Source organism: Schistocerca serialis, chromosome 6 (assembly GCF_023864345.2).
Source record: "Schistocerca serialis cubense isolate TAMUIC-IGC-003099 chromosome 6, iqSchSeri2.2, whole genome shotgun sequence".
Taxonomy (NCBI): Eukaryota; Metazoa; Arthropoda; class Insecta; order Orthoptera; family Acrididae; genus Schistocerca; species Schistocerca serialis.
Window position 1 is genome coordinate 335,261,517 of NC_064643.1, and position 24,055 is coordinate 335,285,571.

A 24,055-nucleotide genomic window follows, 5' to 3' on the forward strand; every position below is an offset into this window, starting at 1 on the left:
CTAAATAACTAAAAACAAACTTGTCTTGATTAAAGAAATAAACAAACATTTATAAAACTACAAGGGTTCGATCCAAGTAACTCCATTATAAGTATAGAACCACAACAGTCCAGCATTACATGGTACCCAATTCAAGAAGAATATGCTTAAATCCCACAATTGGTACTGGCATTTTCATTTATGTAAAAGAGGACGGAAGCTGTCAGTTATAAACGTTTTATTTTTAAATCAATGTTATCTCATAATCATTGAAGTTAATGAAAAGGTTCTATAGATAATAAGTAAATAAAAAGGAATGTACCTCAAGGTCATTACATCATTGCACAGTAGTTAAACGCAAAATCACTGTCAACATTTAAGAATGTGACACAGTTTCGTAATTTTGTTATCTCCACATCCCTTCATAATTCCCTCTTTCAAGATGTATATGCTAATGCACCTTCTCAAAGTAGTTAGATGGAGGTCCAGTGTGCCTAGCACAGAGATAGTGTGTTTGGAGACCCTCATCTGTCCTCCTTTCTATGAACACACAGTCATCACTGACACTGAGGCAGGACCAGCTTTCATTAGAAAGCACAATAGACCTCCACCCTGCCCTCCATGTGCTCTTGCTTGACACCACTGAAGTCGCAAATGGTTGTGGTTTGGGGTCTGTGGAACGCACGCTACAGGACACCTGACGTAGAGCTGTTCTAGAAATAACCAATCTATAACAGTTCGTTGTGTCGCTGTGCTGGTAGCGCTGCTCAAATTGCTGCTGCAGATACAGTATGATACACCAGAGACATACACTGAGCACAATGACCTTCCCTCTTCGTAGTGGCATGTGACCATCCAGAACCCACTCTTCTGGAGGCGGTATATTTTCGTGACCGCTGCTACCAGCAGTTATATACAGTGGCTACATTCCCGCCCAGTCTTTCTGCATTATCGCGAAAGGAACATCCAGCTTCTTGCAGTCCTATTATATGACAACGTTCAAACTCATTGAGGTGTTGATAGTGGTGTCTTTATCGCCTTAAAGACGTTACTGACTAACATCAACTCATCACGTCCAATATCAAACGTAACTAAGGCACATGACCGTTAAAGCGTGTATTCAATGAAAATCTGGTTTGCGTCCTTGTAGTGACGCTAGTAGCAACACTCTTATGCAACTGGAACGAAATCTGAAGACATCATCTTCCAGATGTAGAAACATACCTACCAAATTTCGTTTGTCTCAGTCAACTTCTTCTAGGTGTTTCGATTTTTTTTCCCTATGTCTGAATCTTTCGTGGAAAAAAGTAAGTGACTTTAAACGTTTCTGCAACTTATTCTTAACTCTAATATTGGTTCCTTAAACTGGACTATTGGTTTGAAAAAGGGATATTTTACTTATGAGAAATTTAGTAAAAAAATAAATCTACTGCACAGCAGCTTTTGTGTTCCTTGAACAACCCTCTACAGACTGTTATTGAATTTGCGACACAAATAATTTATATTACATACCTTTCAAGTTAAGTTTGGCTTGATATGTTGCCACAAAACGTCATCAAATAAAATATTATGGAAAAAAGTAAGTGTAGTATGTACACATTTTTATTTTAGTATGATTCTGTTTGACAATGTCTATTTGCAAATAATGGTTTGTTTAGGTATTGCAACAGTTTGTGGTATTGCCATTCTAACAGAATTGAAGATGAAGTTATAATCCTAAAAATTTAAGAGTGCTAATCTCTTGTATCTGCAGTCATTATATTTTAGACATATGCTATACGGATACTTGCTTATGAGTTTTGATAGGAATGTAATGTGTCTCTTCAAAGAACTGTCCCAAAATATTTATAAATGTTCATGAAAATTTCATTTGCAACATTTTCTAAAACCATATTTGGTACATTGTTTATAACAATGATTGTACATACAAAAAAATTTAGAATCTGGTAACACTGCTGAAAACACTTGAGTATACACAAGAAAAAGTAAGGGTTCTAAGATGTAACCTTATTGAACACTGTATACAATGTAACGTATGAGACAAAAAGTGTCTCGCGTAGTTGTTAGATCGGTTACTGCTGCTACAATGGCAGGTTGTATAGATTTAAGTAAGTTTAAACATGGTATTACGATCTGCACACCAGCAGTGGAACACAGCATCTCCGAGTAAGTGATGAAATAGGGATTTTCCCATACAACCATTTCAGAAGTATGTGGTGAATATCAGTAAACCAGTGAAACATCAAATCACCACCATTGCCGTGGCCAGAAAAAGATCCTGCAAGAACGAGACCAACGACGACTGAAGAGAATCGTTCAACGTGACAGAAGTGCAACCCTTCCCCAAATTGCTGCTGATTTCAATGCCGGGCCATCAACAAGTAAGAATGTGCAAACCATTCAATGAAACGTCATTGATATGGGCTTTCGGAGCCGAAGGCCCACTCGTGTACCCTTGGCAACTGCATGACATAAAGCTTTACGCCACGCCTGGGCCTATCAACACTGACATTGGACTGCTGATGACTGGAAACATGTTGCCTGATCGGAGAACTTTCGTTTCAGATTGTATATAGTGGATAGACGTGTACGGGTATGGAGACAATCTCATGAATTGATGGACCCTGCTCGTTAGCAGGGGAATGATCCAGCTAGTGGAGGCTCTGCAATGGTGTGGGACATGTGGAGTTGGAGTGCTATGGGACCCCCCATATGTCTAAATACGACTCTGACAGGTGACACATACATAAGCGTCCTGTCTGATCACCCACATCCATTCATGTCCATCGTGCATTCCAACGGACTTGGTCAATTCCAGTAGGACAATACGACACCCCACCCATCCAGAATTGCTACAGAGTGGCTCCTGGAATAGTCTTATGAGTTTAAATACTTCCGCTGGCCACTAAACCCACCAGACATGAACATTATTGAGCGCTTTGTTCTGAAAAGAACTCCATCCCCTCGTAATCTTGCGGTATTATGGACAGCCCTGCAGGACTCATGATGCCAATTCCCTCCAGCACTGCTTCAGACATTAGTAGAGTGCACGCCATGTCATGTTGCGACACTTCTGCATGCCTGCAGGGGCTTTACATGGTATTAGGCAGGAGTAAGAAACTGAAAAAAGGTGGGAATTTAAGGAGATGGGACCTGGATATACTGAAAGAACCAGAGTTTGTAGAGAGTTTCAGGGAGAGCATAAGGGAACAATTGACAAGAATGGGGGAAACAAATACAGTAGAAGAAGAATGGGTAGCATTGAGGGATGAAGCAGTGAAGGCAGCAGAGAATCAAGTAGGAAAAAAGACGAGGGCTAGTAGAAATCCTCGGGTAACAGAAGAAATATTGAATTTAATTGATGAAAGGAGAAAATATAAAAATGCATAAAGGAAGCAGGCAAAAAGGAATACAAACGTCTCAAAAATGAAATACTGACACGAATTCTTTACAGACGAATGGAAAAACTAGTAGAAGCCGACCTCGGGCAAGATCAGTTTGGATTCTGTAGAAATATTGGAACACGTGAAGCAATACTGACCTTACAACTTATCTTAGAAGCTAGGTTAAGGAAAGGCAAACCTACGTTTCTAGCATTTGTACACTTAGAGAAAGCTTTTGACAATGTTGACTGGAATACTCTCTTTCAAATTCTGAAGGTGGCAGGGGTAAAATACAGGGAGCGAAAAGCTATTTACAATTTGCACAGAAACCAGATAGCAGTTATAAGAGTCGAGGGACATCAAAGGGAAACAGTGATTGGGAAGGGAGTGAGACAGGGTTGTAGCCTCTCCCCGATGTTATTCAATCTGTATATTGAGCAAGCAGTGAAGGAGACAAAAGAAAAATTCGGAGTAAGTATTAAAATCCATGGAGAAGAAATAAAAACTTTGAGGTTCGTCGATGACATTGTAATTCTGTCAGAGACAGTAAAGGACTTGGAAGAGCAGTTGAACGGCATGGATAGTGTCTTGAAAGAGGGATACAAGATAAACATCAACAAAAGCAAAACGAGGACAATGGAATGTAGTCGAATTAAGTCGGGTGATGCTGAGGGAATTAGATTAGGAAATGAGACACTTGAAGTAGTAAAGGAGTTTTGCTATTTGGGGAGCAAAATAACTGATGATGGTCGAAGTAGAGAGGATATAAAATGTAGACTGGCAATGGCAAGGAAAGCATTTCTGAAGAAGAGAAATTTGTTAACATTGAGTACAGATTTAAGTGTCAGGAAGTCGTTTCTGAAAGTATTTGTATGGAGTGTAGCCGTGTATGGGAGTGAAACATGGATGATAAATATTTTGGACAAGAAGAGAATAGAATCTTTCGAAATGTGGTGCTACAGAAGAATGCTGAAGATTAGATGGGTAGATCACATAACTAATGAGGAAGTGTTGAATAGGATTGGGGAGAAGAGATGTTTGTGGCACAACTTGACTAGAAGAAGGGATCGGTTGGTAGGACATGTTCTGAGGCATCAAGGGATCATCAGTTTAGTATTGGAGGGCAGTGTGGAGGGTAAAAATCGTAGAGGGAGACCAAGAGACGAATACACTAAGCAGATTCAGAAGGGTGTAGGTTGTAGTAGGTACTGGGAGATGAAGAAGCTTGCACAGGATAGAGTAGCTTGGAGAGCTGCATCAAACCAGTCTCAGGACTGAAGACCACAACAACAACTCCAGTTTCTTTGGCTCTTCAGTGTTTGTCATTCTCTTTCTAAGAATATTATCATGGAACAAGCCAAAGACTTTTCAGTCTCCAAGGTCCCTAGATGAGATCTTATAAACTATGTTATTTGCATAGCCACTGCATGTCATATGAGTTAACGGCATTGATCTGCAGTAACTGCAGTTTTATGATATTGATATTTTCTCACCAGCTACAAAAATATTCAGTCACTGAAAATTTGATAAATATGATATTTCTATCTCTTCACAGTTATACAACTGTGGAAAGATGTCATCTGCCCAAGTAATTGTTTGTGGTTGGGGGAGGAGGACTTACTCGTACAATGACCTTATGGACATAGGAAAAGGAAATGGTCAAAGAATTATTCTTAGTGGGCTACCCTGCATTACTGCAAATATTGATTATTTCACATTGGTTTTTAGATCATATTTGTGTGTTGTTCAAAACTATTTGGATATATGGGTAGGAGTCTGAGTATACATAACAGAATACATATGCTTCTTTTTTTTAGAGCAGAATGTAGTTGAACTGATAAAATGACTCTTTGAGATTTTAAAGTCTGTCCAGTGCTTTCTTCACTTAATTAGCATAGTCATACACTTTTTTCAGAAACTCTGCTTCAGCTATAATTGTTCTAGAATCTTTTCTTGAACTAAACTGTGTCCCTGTTGGTAGATTGCTTCTATCTGTAGCAGCATCACTAACTTAAAAATCTTACTAAATGTGGGAATCAACAAACTGTTTGTAGTTTGAGATTTCATCATTCGGTTATTTTTTATGTACTGATTACGCTATGTTTCCATCCATTGAAGTAGCTTCTCTAATGCTGCAGTTGGTATGGTGATCAGCATTAATTTAAGTATTTCGAATGAATTTTGTTTTAATTATGGTACATAAAAGTTCATCAATGCAAGTTGACTGCTTGTTTTGTGGCTGTATGGTTACGTTGCATTTATCTTGCTATTTAATTCATTGTACTGACCTATATCTGAGATTATGATGCCATTTGAGGATATTTAATGCTTTACACTATTTTCGAGTCTTGTAGTAATTACATTCTATAAGTAATATTTATTGCTTGCTTGATGGTGTTGTTGTGTTTTATAGAGTTCATTATCGATTTTCGGGCAGTACAGTTTACACTAGCTGATTGAGCTATTGTATTATTGTGAAATGATCCGCTAAGACTCAGAAGTTCTGCTTCAAGAATTAATGTGCTACAAGAATATATTTTTGACAATTTTCTGTCTGGCTGATTTGTTTAATATCTAAAAAAATTCATCATCCCTTCTGACCTTCATTAGGACCACTCACCATGTTGAACTGTAATGGTGATTTGTTTAAATATATATTCCAACAAATGTAACGTCATATCTTAGCTGACAATGTATTTCTGGATAGGAAGTACATACTTCAGTTATTAGAATGTTTATATTCCCCAAATGTTCTCTCAATGTAATGAAACTTGATAAACCTTTTTCAGTAGTTCCATATGATTTCCAACCTTAACTTGTCACATTTCTAGCATTTTTGTATAAGATGTTTACAGAATGTTGTGCCCATAATGAAATGTGGTAGTTGATGTTGATTTAATCTCATTAAACTGGTGTGTAAAACTTGTACAACTTTATTTACATCACTTCATAGTCATTATGTCACTAGCATAATTACGATTAGTGAATCAATCATGCAGAAATTATTTATTCTTCTGTGGAAATTGTTCACTGTTGTCTTTAATGAAAAATACCTGTTACCATTAGCTGATAATACTATATCTAGTTTTGACAAATGGTATGACAAATATTATTTCAAATCTCAAGATATACAAAGAGGTTCATACTACTATATGTACTGGAAAGTAATTTATTCTTCAGCAACACATTTATATCTGTTGTTCCCCACTGTAAAGACTATATGTAATTGCTTATATCTTTCACACACTAGATCAATGTAATTTGATAAGAGTTGTAGCAATTCCATGGACTTAATTTATGAAGTCAGAATATCTGCTTTTTCTGAAACCATTTAGGAATTTTACTGGCATTTGGTTAGAAAGTTTTATAGCCATATTGCTCCTTTGACTACACCAGAAAAGCTGCGTACTAATCAAACTGTAGATGTTCTAAGATTATTTAGAAGTATCCATCTACTAAAAGAAACATTGCTATTGTTAGAAATGTGAGAGTTTGTAGCCTTGAAATTTATTTACTGTCATTGACTGGGATATCATCAGAGATTTACTTTTTAATTTCCTTGTAGTATTTCTCAGTCTTTTTACAATTATTTGATACAAGAATATGGAATCTAAATGGAACTTAAATATCGTATTTGGTTTACATATATTTCTTAATTGTATTTTGTACAGTTTTGTACATTGTTTGTTAAATACATTACCAATTTACATGAGATGTTCAACAGATATAAGGCCATTACACACTGGCTGTCACAACACCATCAGATCGCAGTACTGTCAAGTCAAGATGTATTCACACTATCATCTCATCATGGCATGCTAAGTCAGTTCAAGTCAGTTAATCTCAACTCGCATGGCTATCGTCAACTGTTTTTTTTTTTTTTGAGGATTTGCAGTGTTTGCAAGATGATTTTCTACTGTTTTTACGCGAGAAGTGCACATCCACAATGTAGTAGCTAGAGTTCACATTTGTACAAAAATGACATTTATTGATCTAAAATGGTTTGCACTTCGTAGAGACAGTTTGTATATTAGAGTAGGAAGAGAGAAGAGCAAAGCAATGCAAAAAATGTCGTTACATGATACGGAAGGGGAATTTCACACATTATGCAAGTAATTCGAGGCAGAGGAAGCTGCATTTCATAAATATTTTAGAATGTCAATGCATCAATTTTTTCCATTTGTTACAGCAAATTGCACCCATAATTACTGAAAGGAACACATTGTTATGAGCTGCCATCACATCCCATGAAAAATTGGTTTGTTTAAGGTTAAAATTAGTTCCTAGTCCATACCAAATTTTTGTGCAGTAGTCATATCTTCCTCAATACTTTTCCCTTCAAGGTTGATAGGTTTTATTTATTTCTTGTATTTGGCTTTTTACTAGTTTATGTGCTTTATTTGCACTAGCTGGTAAAACAATTTAAATGTTGACCACTGATCCTTGCAGAACTGTTTGATACGTAATCCAGAGAACTACACTCATGCTCATAAATAAAGGATAATACTGATAAATGGTGAAAAAACGCTCTGATGGGCGGTTTACGGGTTTGAATCACCTCGGGGTATGACCATGTGGTGCATTTGACCTGCGGTCGTCGCACTGTGGCGCTGGCAGCAGTCAACATACACGGATGTATGTTGGTGCATGTCTCAGTACGTTGCAGCGAGTAAGTGTGCAGACGTTTTCAGACATGCTAATGGTGACTGTGTGTTGAAAATGGCTCAAAGAACACATATTGATGACGTTATGAGGGGTAGAATACTAGGAGGCTGGATGCTGGTCAAACACAGCAGGTCGTAGCACAGGCCCTCCGTGTGCCACAAAGTGTGATCTCAGGATTATGGCAATGATTTCAGCTGACAGAAAACTTGTCCAGGCGCTACAGTACAGGACGTCCACAGTGTACAACATCACAAGAAGACCGATATCTCACCATCAGTGCCCGTAAACAGCCACGGAGTACTGCAGATAGCCTTGCTCGGGACCCTACCGCAGCCACTGGAACAGTTTTCTCCAGATACACAGTCTACAGACGACTGAACAGACATGGTTTATTCGCCTGGAGGCCTGCGAAGTGAATTCCACTGAACCCTGGTCACAGGAGATCCCGTAAAGCCTGGTGTCAAGCATACAGTACCTGGTCATTGGAACAATGGTCTCAGGTTATGTTCATGGACAAGTCCAGGTATAGTCTGAACAGCGATTCTCACTGGGTTTTCATCTGGCGTGAACCAGGAAACAGATACTAACCCCTTATTGTCCTTGAAAGGGACCTGTATGGAAGTCGTGTTTGATGGTGTGGGGTGGGATTATGATTGGTGCACATACACCCCTGCATGTCTTTAACAGAGGAACTGTAACAGGTTAGGTATATCGGGATGTCAGTTTGCACCAGTATGTCCGCCTTATCAGGGGTGCAGTGGGTCCCACCTTCCTCCTGATGGATGATAACGGATGGCCCAACTGAGCTGCCATCATGGAGGAGTACCTTGAAACAGAAGATATCAGGCGAATGGAGTGACCTGCCTGTTCTCCAGACATAAACCCCATCAAGCACGTCTGGGATGCTCTCAGTCGATGTACCACTGAACGTCTTCAAATCTCCAGGAAACTTCAGGAGCTCTGACAAGCACTGGTGCAAGAATGGGAGGTTATACCCCAGCAACTGCTCGACCACATGATCTAGAGTATGTCAACCCGTTGTGCAGCCTGTGTACATGTGCATGGTGATCATATCCTATACTGATGTCGGGGTACATGCGCAGGAAACTGTGGCGTTTTGTAGCACATGTGTTTCGGGACGGTTTTCTCAACTTTTTCACCAATACCATGTACTTACAAATCTGTGTCATGGGTGTTCCGTATGTGCCTATGTTATTAGCGCCAGTTTTGTGTAGTGCCACGTCGTGTGGCACCACTTTCTGCAGTTATCCTTAATTTATGAGCATGAGTGTACTTAACAGTAAGTAAGCTTGCCACAAACAGTTATTTAAATAAACATATCTAATACATTACTTGAGATATACTTTCCAAGAAAAGCTTTTTGCCATCGTTGCAGTGTCAGAAGGTTTCAGTCCATCTCTTTATGAAACATTACAAATTCCTGACAACCTACAAATAAATTCCACTTACTAATCCATCTGATTCTAACCACAGCACTTTTACACTTCAAGTTACAATCATACTGCAATCTATTTATTTGTAACATATTAAATACAGTAGCAGCATGTATAAAAATCCATTGTATAAATGTAGTATGGCAAGTAATTTAATATCCTCATGTCATACCATTCAAATTGCTACCTCACTCCTTCAGTTAATCTTTCATCATTTATTATAAAATTGTAAACCTTAACAAAAGGAATAACGAAACTAAACAATTTATAACATAAATAACGAAAAATGGACAGCTGATATCAACCATGAAAAACAAAACAAAATGAGATATGGAGATGTGCACATGGCTGTGCATCTGGAGGAAATGAAATTGGAGGTCATGTTACCAACAATGGCCAGATGACATCAGCAGTCAAAATTTTCTTCCCGAAATACTCTGATGGTGCTGTGACATGACATGACAGGGTGGCCAATGTGGATGTCATCATCTGAAATGTACTGCAAAATGTTTTGACAGGATGTGACATGATATGATGTGATAGCCAGTGTCAATTCGCCTTTACTCCTCCACATCTTATAATCGGTTTATTGTGTGTTGGCACATATTTGCCACTTAAATATTAATCCCTGAACATGTGCTCCTATGTATACACTGTTTCAACGACAAAGAAATTTGTTTTGCACAATTCCATTGTTGTTCCACAACTGTGAGCCCATATGTATTCCTTAATTACAATTATAAATTGTGTTGTCATATACTCACACGAACAGTAGTAATATGAAGCAAACATCGAGCTCGATGAAAAAAAAAATTACGATCTTAAAAATAAAATGACCAGGAATACAAAGTAGCAGCACAATCCAACAATGAGGCCATTGTCTATGAGATAATTAGTAACTGAACAAGCAGTTGGCTGTGATCTGAGGCAATTGCGCTGTTTAATGCTAAGAATAGGTCATTTGTGTGGGGTAGCACCTGTCACTGACAACAAAGTTATACAATGAAAGTTTATTTCATTATTGTTTAATTAAACAGTGCTTTACCTCATGTTATTTGGGTTAATGTCATCTTTTTAATAAAAGTAAATTTAAGCTGTGATCTTACTCGTACATTTTTACCTTGGTAACATAAAGACAGCCATTCTTTACATGGATATTAAGTGTGCCAGGCAAACGCTGTTGTTGTAAAGAAAGACGAGACACTTGAGTGTTAATAACTTTTGTACTTCCCTCTCTGATTAATGAATTATTGTTAAACTGATTCCTTGGTATTATTTTCCAGAAAACTATCCTGAAGCACCATACAGGCTCTTTCAAGTCTCCATTATGTCTGGATGACGTATTAAGCAATCTAATAGTTTCTGATTCTTTCCTTGCATTCTATGTTATCCATGCATTTGATGTAGCCTAAAGATCTTTGCTCCTCTGGAAATCTAATATCAGAGCAACGCTTATTATCGTAAAAAATAAGAGATATATTTTATTCCCATCGTTTGATGTAACCTTTTTCTCATGAACATATTTTTGCATGTACCCACAAATCAAAATGCTGTCTTCACTAATGAGTATTTGTCCTACATCAGAATTATTGATACCACAGCCTTTATTACCGAAGAATTCACTTCAGTTTCACACTCATATATCTGATTCAAATCAATATTTGGTGTCAGTTGGTGGTATGCCATAAGAACTTAATAGCTGAACTAACTTTAAGAATTCATGTATGGCTGTTTCACAGTTAATACACATAGTATTGCTTGATGGCGACTTAGCATAAAGGTCCATCCACACGGAACAATCTGTCGGTGTAAATGTCTGCGCATATCACATCTGCGCAGACAGATCGTTGCGTGTGGACAGAAGATTTGCACCAACCTGAGGTGTGTGCAAACCTGGAAGTTGGAGTTGGAGGTTTGAGCGAAACCTCTCAAATCTGTGGGTTCAAACAACATCTGCGCAGACAAGTTGGAGCGTGTGGACAGGAGATCGCCGCAAATCTGACGCGAAACGGATGTTTGCTCAGCCTAGTGTTTGTATTTGTGCGCACAGGGCATTAAAATGGCTGATACTCGTCAGTGTTCTCGAGAGTTTGTAAGTGAATTCATCGAAATATATAGAAACCACCAATGTTTGTGGAAGATTAAAAGTAAAGAATATAGTAGCCGAGACAAAAAGATAGCAGCATACAATGTTCTAATTGAAAAATGCGGGCAGTTGACGCCTCGGCAAACAGAGAAACAGTAATTTAAAAAAAATTTGTTGCGAACTGTTTACCGAAAAGAGTTATCCAAAGTTCAGAAATCTAGAAGATCTGGTGTAGGAGTTTTGTATGCTGGAACAAAAGTTTGTAACAGGTTGCTTCTACACAGTAGCGAACTGAAAACGCCTACTCAGAAACAAAGTAAACCATAGCTCATTGGCCATGTAGGTATATAATCGCTAATAATATAGGCCTACTGTGTTTCAAACACGTCTACAACACCAAAAATATTATCTGTAACTTGACAGACTTAATTTACTTGACTTGCCTTCATGAACTCATCCTCCACGACAGCGTAAACAGCTTCACATGTGTTAGGTCTTATTTCACTCAACGCTTGTTTCGATATTGAAGTTGAAAATTCCAAATCCGTGTAGCTCCTTCCTGTTGCTAGGAATCTTAATGTTACCGCCAGCCGTTCATGAGGAGGAATTGCCCTTCTCAATTTTTTCTCATAATATGAGGGGTTACAAGCTTTAAGAGATAATTATAAGCTTCGACATCCACCCGCAAATAATTACGACAGTCGTTAGGTTCGCCCTGCAACTCTCGCAGTAAATTTACATGAGGAAACTGCTTTCGCTTTAACAGCCACTGTCTACACCATTTTGACCGCTTTCTCTGTTTCCTGCAGTTGGTCTGAATGTTTTTTGCAACACAAGTTGCGAACGCAGGCCACAACAGAACTTCCTCCATTTCTCTATTTCAAAATAACTGAATTAAATTTTTGACGTTTACAGGGAGCGTAGTCGCTTGCCACTGATATTTCTTTTCTACACCGACAGATGGTGGGCGAGTAGTAGATTGGGGTTTGTGTCGTGTGAACACAGCACATTTGCAGCGATCTTTTGCATGTACAGACATCTGCGCCGATGTCTGCACATACAGATCGTTGCGTGTGGACCAGGCTTAAAACTGTAAAGGTCTGAAATCATCCAATTTCTACCGATTCAGAACGGAACTTCCTGCAAAGTGATTCTCATCCTATGCCATGGCTGATAAATATTGCATTTGTAGAACCAGACCTGTGTGAGGAAAGAGTAGTTTTTTTTTCAAATTAATTATTTAAGAAAAGTAATATACTATTTTGGGTATAAGTAATGCAATTAAATACACCAAACAAGTCTATTTAGACTTATAATAGCTAAAACAATATGAAAAATCCGTTTTTTATACATTGGTGAATAGCATTGAGTGCTAAGCAGAATAAGTTTTATTTCTAATTTCAGTTTACTTGTCTAATGACGTCACTGTTTCAAGAGACATTTTCAGTAAACAGACGATTTCCCTAGATACCGTACAGTCTGCAAATACACTGAAATATTACACTACTTACATATACTATTTTTACTTACATATTTCAATGCTTACAGAAAACTCTTTATACTGAAATATTACACTGCTTACGTTATATATAACATTAATTTCAGTTTTTGTTTAATTTTTGGATTATTTAAATAATTCTATGTGAATTGCCTAATTTTATAGAAGGCATTTCTTTCTAACCAAGATTCAATTACCATTTAAAATTTGCTGTCTAGTAGCTTCTTTAGAGTCTATGCTACTTTGTTAAGAAATATTTTATTCATTGATCCTTAGACAAACTTCTTTTCATATATGGCAACATTGTACTTACACATATGCATTATTTACAGTAGAGGTGTGTAAGATAAGGTCAATGAAAAAACTGGATAACATAAGAAATTTGTTATACTGAGTTACATTTGCTTTTTGAGACTGAATTACATAAAGCAAGTTTGAAGAAACTGAAAAACTTGATTCAAACAAGTGTTCTACATGTTGTCTTCGCTTTAATCACATTTACTCATAAGCACATAAGTTTGTGTTTAGTTGGCGTGATGTTTGTCTAAGTATTCTGATGCGCTATAGAGACATTTTAGTTTTTCTTTGAGTTACAACAATACTTTTATATTCTTTAAATCATATGATAGCTTATTGTAAGATATACAATGTACTTCCAAACTGTCATTATATTACCTACATGATTTTCCCAAGACAAGTTCAATCTACTACCGCACCCAAGACTTTGTAGATGGTTGTTTAAAATGAAGACTGATATTTTCAGTGTGAACATTTCTGCTAGCATGGACCTGCACATGCTAGTTCCATTTATTAAAAAGTCTTTACTATTGTAACATTGGGATGCGTTTTTAAAACCGTAGCATGTCTTTTCTCGAGTTCATTCACAGTTCCATCTGCAGGTATGAGAGGTACGTTATCAGTACATATGATCATATTTTCACCTCTGGTACATTCATATCATTTATGCAAATAATGAAAACCTGTGAGCCGAGTGCTGACCCATGAGGCACATCATAGTTAATTTGCTGAAATTTAGAATGGATCTATATAATTTTCTTTTACATCCTTTTTTTGTTGCCACATGATGTCTTTTTCTGTATAATATCAGCTGTGTTGACAAACCTTCTGCAACACTATATCATGATGTTGAAAGCTTTGGATAGATCTAGGAACAAACCTTAAAACTTTTATGGTCATTTAATGGGTTAATTTTTTGTCTTATGAAAGCTGCAGTTGCTGGCTTGTTTGACCTATGTATTGCTTAGGATGTTCTTACATTTTATGAAATCTTTTGTTAATGTTTCTATTTCTTTTGACAACACTAAGTTTATAGTGATGGCTATGTAATCATGTTTGGTGCCTCCTTTTTATACAGGAATCAGTTTTCTGTCTTTAAGGAATTCACGGAATCTTCCTTCTTCTGGAGACTTGCTTATTAAAAAATTGTTTCTCTACTAAATGTTTTGAGCAGTACTTAATTATTCTTGTAGGCATATCATCGAATCTGTCTGTGCTTTTTTTTGCATTCTGAAGATTAATTTTGTTATCTCCTACTTACTTATAGAAAGAAAGGAGTAAACATTCTGTTACACTTACACTATTTTCCACAATTTTTTCTTTTGTGAGATTTTGTTTCATGACTTTGTTTAATAAAGAGGTGTAGTATTATTTAAAATGGAAATTACTTTATATGGGACTGAAAAATCCTTTCCTTCCTTTCTTAGTACCAGTACTATGTTTCCGCTGCTTGTGCTTCTTTTCGCCTACATTTATTAAAGTCTTTGCTATATTATGTGAATTTTAATTACATTCTTTGAAGTACATAGATTTGCTTTCTCTTAACAGTCTGCAATAAGCCTATTTCCTGTCCTGTAAACTTCATTATTGTTTTAGTTTTCATATTTTAGTACCACACATAAAAAAGATTCAGTTTTCTCATGCTCTTCTAATGTTTGATGTGACCTATTCCTTACCCAACTTATTCACTATGTTTTTGGTTTTCTTGGGGAATATGGTATTTATGAAACAGCTTATAGTAGAACAGAAAGTTCCCAACCTTTAGCCATAGAGATATTATTCATTTTTCTGATCTAAGAATAACATTTAATACATCTAGATTAGTTTCTTTCATCTACCTCACTTCTAAAAACGTGACTTCATTGTGTTCTGAGTTGTTCATCGTTTCTAGTAACAGTCCGTAATGGTCTGAAATTACGGTATCTAATAACCTGTACATTACATATAAGACTGAGGTATGTGTATGATGACATGATCTGTCAAGTTTTCTGAAGCAGAACAGCACCTTTGAGGTTTTTCACTTCTATGCTTAGATATCAATTCTGATCAGATCATACATATATACTGAAAGTGCACTGTCTTGTAAGAGTATTAATACTAATATTAGCTACTCCTATTACGCAAATGAATTCCCTGGCAGCCTTTTTTAGTGTTTTCTCCAGTTCCTTGAGATAACTTCTTACCTGACAGCTTGGAGATCTGTACAGCCATAATATTAGGCTCTTTTTTCCATTTACCCATCTCTGTATAGCTACTGCTGCAAAGACCATTTTTCTACTGTTTCTGACTATCCATGAAAAAAGTGTCTGTAACCTCATTTTTTATATTTATATTAACTGCACCTCCTTTATGTCCGAGTCCACTAAAATACGTTAGTCTTTTGTAACCAGTAATGCAAGGATGTAGCCAAAGGAGGGGTCCAGGTGATAATGACCCCCCTTTAACCCAAATCAGGGGTGGGCAATTGCATTATCTTGATGTGTGAGTTGTGGAAGTGGAGGTGAGCGGAGGGCCTCACCTCTTAAATGATTGCATTCTTTAGTTAGCTTTCCATTTCAGAAAAGGTGCAAATTGTACTATAAAAATCAATAAATAAAATAAAATAGAAGCTGGTTTATTCAGTTTATTTATTGTGCTAATTTCGTATCCTCGACAGTTGCAATCATATTTAATTTTAGAATTAGTTTAATGAGACAAATGTATTCTTTTACCCTTTCCTAATTCTTTTTAAATCAGTAGTGCGATTGGTTGATAAGGTTCTTATCACAGTCTGTAATTTAATGTCTATCAATGAGAGTCTGGTTTACTCTTGTTGACCTACAAGCAAGAGAAACTTCGTTGCTATTATATGTAGACTCAAATATAGGCAACATTTTCCCAGAAAATTTCTTCTTACATGAACATTTTTCATCAAACAAAGTTTTGAAAAAGTCTCAGCACAAAATATTTCTTTCAGTGTGATCTGATTGTTTGTAAATAATTTCAGGTTGGAGCCCCTCAGGTGCTGTGTCAGTATCATCAGTGGTGGGATAAGATAGCAAATTGAATTGAGTCTCAGATATCTTAACCTTCTGAAACCTCCTTGTGGCATCATCCTCCAGACTCTGCAGATGATCCCTAATCTTAGCAGAAACACTTTGAGACACTTTCTGTTTTCCTAGTAAAGAGAAATGGCAATTTGTTCCACTTGCTAGCCTTGCTAATAGATATAGTTTTGCTTTGAATGGTTTTATATGCTTCCATATTTCATGTGCAAGCAACTCCTTTCACTTAAATGTCACATTCAGTTCATTCAAAATCTCAAATATACCAGCGTTCCACTGTCACATTCTACATTTGTAACAAATGCATGAGATATTTGCTTTGTGTCCAGAAATAAGAGGATTTCATTCTGCAATGCCCATTCATTCAAACACTTTGCCTAGTTCAACCACCTCATACCACTATGATAAATAACGTCTTCATACCCTTTCTCCACACCCCCAAGAAAAGATGTGAACTGTCGATGGTGGAGTTCCCCTGCTCTGATTGTGTTCACCACAGCAACAACAAAATCTACCAAGTGTTTGAAGGCCAGTGCAGCTTTACACAGTTTCTCCTGATACAGAATACATTGAAATGACAAGATATCACTGTCTGTATCACGTGTGCCTGTGACTTTTTTTGAAAAAGCTTACTATATCTACATTCTTGAAAGCTTTGGCTGTGTGGTAATGCTTACTATTTTTATCTACACAATTCACAGCACACCCAACCAATTTATAATCAGTCATTCTATCTTTTATTCCTGCTGTGCCAAGTAATTACTCTGTGATGACAAGATCTTCGTCAACTGCATGTTCTGTGAGGTCGTCACTAAGTGAATCAGTGAGCTGCACTATATACCTTCTTGACAGTGAAATGCTTCCAAATTGTTTGTAGCATCAAGATATAACATGCTTGTACACAATGACAAGCACTGATTAATAAACTCGCAATCGAAAAACACTCATTGCATTTGGCTACGTTATAGGCTACCATGAAACTTGCATCTGTCACGCTATTTTGAAGTGTTGATTGTATTATAAATGATGTGCTTTTGATTCTCAGGGTTTACACACAATCCACTGCTTTTATTTTGAGTTCTTCCTTGGAAAGTTTGCTGGGAAATTAGCAAAGTTTTGTTTCGTACTGTCGTTTCAGATTGTACTCTTTAAATACGGCTATATTTCTGAAACAATACATTGTTTTCTTTCTTATATTATCAAAAATATGTGTTTGTCCACTCTTCAATAGAAACACGACATTCACCACAGACCTTACCTTTTTTCAGAGTGTTAATTGTTCATTAACGTAGGCAATTCATACCTTCGCTGTTGCACAGACAAAACAGAGATAAATCAGATCAAAATTAGTTGGCTCTCAGCACAGTTGCTGATGGGAACGACCATATTAAATGCCTTTACAGTAGCTCTCTTCAGCCATTGCATCAGATGTCGATTTGGTTGGCATGAACACTAGCTACACTCCGCATGCATATTAACATGGCCATCCTTAGTCACGCACAGAAAGGAAATTTCAGTTCAAGATCGATATTTCCGACAGTCACAGAGGGCTGCATGTGGCTAGCGGGCTACTATTTGCCCATCCATAACCTACACGAAACTACACATGACCTGGGTGCCATATAGTGAAATTGAAAGATATTCTGCTTTACAATCATATGACAAAAAAGGGATACGCACTGTAAACAGCCAATGAGGCCAGCGATAGATTTAAATTATCGATGTATTGGTAACACTATCAGCTATCGCCCATCCACACTTTATGCAAGACCAACTACTGCACATTGTTGGCCTTACTTGAGCTCAGTTGTTGTTTTGTTCATAAGTTCAGTTCTTACTTTTAGTTCAATTTAATGAAAGGCTGCTGTTTATTGCTTTTTTTCTGTGTGCTGCTGCAATAGTTTCTAATTACAGGTATGTTTGGAACAAGTAAAAAGAGGAAAACAAATTTTGACTCATGCGCTAGCATTGTGGTAAGATAAAAATATATATAAGCTACTGTAATAGCCTAATTACCTATTAATAAAAATTTAATGTTAACTCTGGAGTCGTTATTTGGAGACTGGCAGAACTCAGGGGTTGCATTACTTCAGTATTACGCAAGGCAGTGGAGTGGTAAACAAAACAACATTAAATTAAAATCATTGCTTAGAAATGCACTCAGAGTTGCCTGTAAGTGGATTGGTGGTTGCATTTATTTAAAAATTTTTCTCAACATCCTATCATTAATAGCCCAGATGGCAAAATATCGCCCATTGTGGTACTCGGTTTATAACCCAGTTATGATGGAGAGGGGTTTGTGGAAAGCAGAAGCAATATGTGATGACACCATATTCTATAGTTCGTTTGTTTTGACAATATTTTTTTCAATATATTGTCTGATTTCGTCAGAGCTGACTGTGCTCTGCATCCTCACCCTCACCTTCCCCTTCCCTTTCCACCACAATCTATTAACGCTTTGTACTAATATAATAACTAAACCATTTTAAGATGTTCTATGATTATCTTCAAATTGAAATTTTTTTTAAGTTATACAAACAATTACACAAGATATATTACTTCATTATTTTTGTAACAGTATTTTTATCTTGGTATGGGGAGTAGTTATTTATTTTTTGGGCACACAGTGTTTAATTTTAATGTAGGTTTGTGTAAGATTTCGACAATATGTGTAGACCAGCGATATTTACATTGGAAGGCTGATGGAAACTGTCGTATTATGCAATGTATCTATGCATGGAGATGATTCACTTACGGAGCAGCACATATCATGTCTCCAGCTTTTACTGTAAGAAACATATTCTACTGTGAGAAGTCTTGTTCATAATATCCTTGGAACAGAGAGTCTAACGGTCACAACTCTAACACATTTGCAAGTAAATATCATATAAGCAATAACGTATATCGTACAGTATATCACGGGGAAGCTCATTAGCATCAAAGACTATACAACCATATTATCATTGATAGACACAAACTCACTTGTCACATATCATACATAACAAGTTTAGCTCAAATCAATGTGTGAACCAATGTTAAAATCCCAAAGCTGTAGCTTATAGTATTTGTGTATACTGTTCTGTTTTATAAATAAATTTTTCGCTATAGTTTTTAAGTTGACTGTTGAAATAATAATTTAAAAAGGAGTTCTTGACACTTAAGTAAAGTGAAGAATTTTAATGAAATGAAAGATACTTAATTTGAGATTGAATTGAGAAACTTGAGGTACTTCCTCCTGAAGGAGTTCTGGTGTGGTTTCAGATAAGATGGAAATTAAATATAAGACTGTAATAAGAGAAAGATAGCTATTGTCAAAATAGATTTGAACCCTTTAACATTATAAGTTATTCAACCTAACTTTAAGGGTCTTTTGATCAACGATAGTGAACATTATCTTAGAAGACTGTTCAGTCGATGGGACTGGGAAGTACCTTCCACCATACTCCCTGTACTTAAGTCCTTGTGACTTTGATTTGATTCCAAAGATGAAGGATCCACTTCGTGGCATTCACTTCAGAACTGTTCCAGAGACTCGACAGGCAGCAGATGGCTCCATTCGCATCATCGACAGAACATGCTTGGCTAACGGTATACTACATGTTCCACATCACTGGCAACGGGCTCTACACAACACTGGTGACTACTTTGGACAATAACAGGTGCAAACATGTAACTCTTTTGTATCGGTTGTGACTAAATAGATGCCACTATTTAAGTTTCAACCCTTGTATATTGTACTTATTAAGAAAAGTTTTTTTTTCTAAATTTTATAGACGAAATACTATTTGTATGAAGGCAACCCAAAAATTTTGTACACATAATTAGAAAATAAATATGTTTATTTTCAGAATAAACAGAAATATCAGCCTTTTTAAGGTCCTCTTTAGCAAATTGGTTGCCACCCTCCAACGAAATCCTGGCTACATCCTTGAGTAATGCTGCACATATTGATTTCATTTTACTTGAGACTATGTTTGCTCATTATAAAAATCTCTAACAGCTCGGAACTATTAGTACTTCTATTTCTTTCAATTTCCTAGTTGCATATTGTACTTTTTGGAGTAAAATACTTAGATTATTTATCCTTGTGACTTTATTTACTATTATCTTTTCTTCTCTATGTGTACATATAAATAGTCATTATCCTCAAGATATTTGGGTTTCTTGAATCTTGTACTTCTACCTCCCACATCCATAGCTGACTATTTCCTTTCCTCTGCTGATGTTGCTTCATCCACATGCACTGGCATCTTTGATGCATCCTTAGTTGTTTCTTCAGATGTGTCTGGTATGGATGATGATGTATTTGTAGCTAGATGTTTACTTTTCTGTGCTGATGATGTTTTTCAACCACTCGCATTGGAGTCTCTGGTATGACCTCATTTGTTTCTCCAGGCTTTGCTATGCCTTGTGACAAGTATACTAATCGCTTCTGTGGTTGCTGGAGTGGAAAGGGTTCCACCATCTTCCATCCATCAACTATTTCCACAACTTGGCTGACTGGTTCGCCTTACAACATACAACAGCTGTATTGTGTTTTGTAACTTAAAACATCCTTGCCCACCAGTGCCTGACTCAGCTATGATCTACTTCCTAAATTGTATTCTTTTCTTCATGTTTACTTTGCAATTTTACACACAACACATGTATTATGGTCCACCAAATAATATGTTATTGGAGGACATAAAATATCATACATGAAATATTACATATGTTAGAAGTTATAACGTAAAGCCAAGTATGAGCTTCATGCCAATTCTCTAGTTCCAAAGATGGACTGAAAAGGAGCAGTTAACTATTGTGCAGTCTTGTTCATCAATACAACAGACATTAACACAGCTATGTTTGCAATAGCAGCATCAAATGCTTCCTCTAAACTTTTACAGTTTCTAATAAGAGTGTTTTACTACTTAAATTTAGGATTTAGGTTTCAACAGTTGTCTGAGCAGGGGTTATTCTTCATGTCCCATAAAGACAAAGAAGGCTACCTGGGATGAAGTCATCCACAAGAACGTGAAGCATACATTTTAATATTTTGTAGCGCAAATTAGACATCCTATAAGTGCCTCCGTCCATTTGTTTCCTGTATACTACGATGCCAAAAGAAGTGAACTTAACGTTTGTGTCACACACAGCTCACAGAACTATTGAAAAGTAGCTAACTAAAGAACATGCAGCCAGAACACTCAGGGCTTAGAATTTAGATATACTCCCATCAATGGAACCTACACAATTTTGGAACCCCCACTTCTTGTTGAACATGTTAGCTATTACTTTGAATTTTTCTGCTGATGATGGCATCATAATGAATGGTTGTAAGATTTGCCACAACACTGGTAAAAACTGTTTGACAATCAGAGAAACAGTAGTTACCCCTACTCTAAATTCTCCTGCTAGGCTTACATATAAGTTACCTGTTGCCAAGTACATGAAATGAGAATGAAATAAAATTCTTTTGCTTTCTACTGTTTATTTTATCTACTTACAACAACTGGTTTTTATATAATATCAGCTGTTACCCGGCACATTGCTGCCACACAATAAGTAATTATGGAAATATCGTTTGAAATTTGAAAGAGTTATCTTGTTTAAGTAGGAACACAACGATGTTTGATTTAAGCGAATGAATAACGAGCGTTCGGACACAATTTTGGCGTACGTGTCTATCACCTGCTGATGAAATAGTTCATGCCATTGCAGAATATAATTTTTTCCATTCTGCTGCATCATTATGCGGTAGTAATAATAATTCATTGCAGATACTTTTTTATTGAGTTGCTCACCTGTAAAAATAAAGGAAAATAAAAAGAAGAAAAATGTAAATTACACTTATGAATATTTGAAAGGTAAAAAGAAAATAAAATCTTCATTTAATAAAGATATCTGTATTTACCTGTAATTAAATTAGTTTGCATACTACTGAAGCGATATCCATCCTGCCCTTCCGAAGAAATTATTGGATACTGCAGAGCATTGTTATGATCGGTGGGTTTCAGCGACACATTGAACTGTATAATTCTGTCGCTGAGGAATCATGCATACCATGCATATCACGTTCTTCGCCAGTTATGACAGTCGCAACTTGTTTGATGGTAGGTGCGTTGTAGCTTGCAGCTTGTTGTGCAAGTTGTGTTTTGTCGGCTCTTAATTGAATTGCCTAATTATCCTCTGGTAAGTTACAATTGAAGTTTTGAATAATTTTACAATGCACTGTGTTTTTGGAAAAAGGTTTGCAAATAGAATATAATGTGGCGTTCGATGACTGAAACTGTATCCTAGCATGGATCAACTTGTCCATCAATGTCACTCATAAAGAACAGGACGTTCCACTCGAAAGAGGCCCCACGAACCAATATTTGCTTAAATTCACTTACAGGCTTTGCATAAAAAACAGGAAATGAAATAAAATGAATGTGTCATACCTTGGTCATGGGGAAATAAAAGCGAATCACAAAAGGTGCTGGAAGTGACCGTCCTTGACTTCTAAACACAGTTGAACATGACACTGCAGATTCTCGAATGTTGCTGCCAGAACCTCTGGTGTCACTGCCTGGATTTCACGAATGATGTTCTCTCGTAAATCTTCCAAGTTGTGTTGTTTGCTCCTGTAGACCTTGCCTTTTAGGCCGCCCCAGAGGAAAAAGTTAGGTGGTGTTAAATCAGGTTACCTTGGGTGCCACAGTACTTTAGAAATCAGTCTGCTGGGAAAAAATGATTCAGCCTCAGCCACGGTCAGTCGAGACATGTGACATGTGGCGCCATCCTGTTGATAGCAGCCAAAGGTAGGTTCTTCATTGTCCAACTGGTTCACAATTTCTCGAAACATTTGGATGTAAACTGCACTATCACAGTAAACTCAAAAAAAATTGGGCAGATGATGCGACGCTATGATATTGCACACAACACGCCAATTTTTTGTGAATACAGGGGTTGCTGGACCAGTGCATGTGGATTTTCATTACACTACAAATGTATATTTTGAGAGTTTACATAGCCAGACAGGTGGAAGCACGCCTCATCGCTGAACCATGTGTACTGCAGTATTTCTGGTCTCTGAACAACAAATTGCTGAAATCAAAGGCAAAATGGAATGCATTTGTCTTTGTCACTGACATTAAGTTCCTGAACAAGTGTAAACCTTCATGGATACATGCCAGCTTTCTGCTGAACTTAAGCGAATCGCAATGCCCACACATTTTCTCCAGTTTGCCGAAATTTACACTGGGATGTAAACTGTTACCGTAAATAATATCGACTTGAAATGCAGCAAGATTCAAATGAACATGTACTGTTCGTTGAGAACGAGTACCCCATGAACGTTCTCTTCCCATTTTCGCTGCATGTTGGTCTTCTGACTGATCGCGTGATCCAGTGGCTCGTGAACGTGATCTTTCGAGCCTCGCTGCATGTTGGTCTTCTGATTCTGATATGCGCATTTGGGTAGCACGTAAACGTTCTTTTTTGCTTGTTGCAGTATGTCCATCTTCTGAGTGTGATTCTCGTGTATAAGCGATTCGTAAACAATCTGATTCATTTCTTGCTGAATGTTGGCCTTGTGAATGTGATGTGCATGACCCAGCAACACTTACACGTTCTCTTTAGATTCTTGCCGTATGTTGATATCGAGATTCTGATGCACGTGTGTGCAA